General features: G+C 48.7%; 1 pseudogene; it reads right to left on the reverse strand.

Annotated features, from left to right (window-relative positions):
- Positions 1-299: 299 nt before the first annotated feature.
- LOC101640262 lies at positions 300-1,335 on the reverse strand (annotated as a pseudogene).
- Positions 1,336-2,508: the final 1,173 nt, after the last annotated feature.

Below are 2,508 nucleotides of genomic sequence, written 5' to 3' on the forward strand. Positions count from 1 at the left end.
AAGAGGGCAACATATGCACAAATGTGCTGGATACAATGTATGGATGTATGGATTGTGATAAGAGTTGTAAGCGCCCCCAATGAAATTATTTTAATAACCCTCCTCCCAATAAGAAGTTAAATAAAAAGGTTGTTTGTTTTTTTAAATAAAAAGTTTTCAAGGAAAGAATATGCAACTGTGTTTCTAATAGTGCTTATCTTATTTTGTCTCATTTCCAGGGTCTGTGGAAAGAATCCTTTCCAGCCCTCCTCCTAGACACCTAGAAGAGATAGTAGTACCATGCTGACTGGCCCCAGTGCCTAATAAGCATAGGAGGCAGTGAAGAGCAACTGGGTGGCTGCAGGACCAGAGGAGCCTGTGTAACCATACTGCCCTTGGCTGCCTGGCTATGAGCCAGCGCCCACTGCATACAGGCCTTCTGGGTTGCCTTCTTGTTGGCAGCCTTGCCATTCCAAGCAGCAAGTGCACTGGCCTGCGGGGCTGGCCCATAAGAGAAGCTTAGTTTCCAGGGCTTTGGTAGAGGGCAAAGGTTCATGGCATTGTGGCTGAGCATGGCATCCTTTTTCTTATGCCACCGGACAAGAAGTGGATCCAGGAAGAGCTGCAGGAATAGCACCGTGGAGAGCTGTGGCGGTGGCCATACCCACTTCTTCTGGAGAATACTTCCTGGTGCAGGCATGCCCAGCAGTCACCAGGTTGGGCTTAAGAAGTGTGCCTGCAGGTAAACACGATGGTCATTCAAGGCCTTGTAGACCACAGCCAGGGCCTTCTCACTAGCACACTGGCAGGGTTCCAGGTCATGGTCTCCATCAGGAATGACCTCTGGTTCCACAATGGGTAGCCACTCATCCTGTTGACAGACGCTGGCAGAGTGTTCTCCTGGATAGTGAGGCTGGACGGACACTGATCAGTGACCTTCAACATAGCACACTGCTTCCCAAAGTCATTCCCCTCGTTTATGTACTGGGCACAGCACTCTGAGAGGCCATCAAGCCCTGGAATGGTGGTTCCTTTGTTCCTTTACGAGGAGCAGCAACTTGGTCTAGCTTGATTCCCACCACAATCCCCTTTTCCTTGAGGATGGTTTGGAACAACTTTCCCTGGTTGTCCTTCTGGTAGAGGGTCTCATGGAAAAAGCTCACATCCCTGATACTCTGGCTGAAGATTTCTCAGAATCGCTGGTGTTTCTCCATCTTGATCTTCTCCAGGAAGTTTCCCAGTGTCTACAGACGCATCTGCGGCCAGGATCCCCTTTCTATTTGCAACAACACACTTGGTGATGTCTGAGAGCTCCTTCTCCTGTTTGGGGGTGAAAGCTGGAAATTGGTGGACCATGGTGATAGGTAGTTTGGGAGAGAGAGGTCTTTGTAGCTGTCAGAAGTGGTGGCTGAGGCAGCAGCTGCCAAGTGGTCCCTGCCTCTCTCTTAGATTGTTTCCCAATTATGCAATGAGGGGTTGACTGCGGAACTGGAGACCTCGTGTACAACAAAACGCATACTGCCTGACCCTGTGATATCCCCGAATTGTTTAGAGATTGGACCATGGTGACCCATAGTGTTGTCACTGGCTGACTTTGGGCATCCTAGATCACCAGACTTTTCTTCCTCACCTTAGCTTATAGTCTCTGCTGAAATCTGTTCAGTTTCATAGCAACAATCCACTGATTAGCAAGAAGTCCAACTCAGGTCTCCCACATGAAAGCTGTCATGGATTGAAGTGTGTCTCCCACAAAATATGTGCCACTCGACAGGGCCAGGATTTCCAGTGGTTTGGCAATAATGTCATGATTTACTCAACTTCAGTCCCCATGATGTGACCCACAAATCCGTTGTAAGGGCATCAGTTGGTAGGCAATACCCATATCTCAGGTCACGGCTTTGGTCAATCTAGTGTAAGGAGGGGAGTTTCCCTGGAGTGGGGAAACTTTTAATTCATAAGAGAGAAGCGAGCAGAGAAGAGGAACCTTATTGCCACTAAGAAATGAGTCAGCTGTTAAATGTGTCTTTTGGACCCAGGGTCCCTCCACAGAGAACCTCCTAGACCCCAGAGAAGATCAAACCACATGGAGATTTCCAAGAAATGCTGGGCCCCCAGAAGTTGAAAGGAAGCAAGAACCTTCCCCAGAACTGATAGAGAAAGCCTGCCCCTAAAGTTGGTGCTCAGAATTAATACTTCTAGCCTCATAAATTGGTTGGAGGAACCCCAGTCACCTGCATGGTGTACACTGGGGGTGGAGGTGGTGGGGGTCAGGCCCCAGCCCCGAATCTGAGTACAGCCCCAGTAGGTCCATGCTGCCCTCAGGTGTGAGCTCCTGTGGCAGGAAGGGCATCTTGGCCGCAAAAATCATTTGATCTCTTGATTGCTGCTTCCATGAACAATGATTGTGGATCTAAGCCTTGAATGAAACCCTTGGCCACTTCAATCCTTTCTCTGTTTATCATGATGTAACCTATTGGCCCGGTTGTCAGGATTTGGGTTTTCTTTGCATTGAGTTGTAAGTCATACTGA

The sequence above is a fragment of the Echinops telfairi genome, unplaced genomic scaffold (assembly GCF_000313985.2).
Source record: "Echinops telfairi isolate 266 unplaced genomic scaffold, ASM31398v2 ScPeMD7_31;HRSCAF=116, whole genome shotgun sequence".
In the NCBI taxonomy this organism is placed as follows: Eukaryota; Metazoa; Chordata; class Mammalia; order Afrosoricida; family Tenrecidae; genus Echinops; species Echinops telfairi.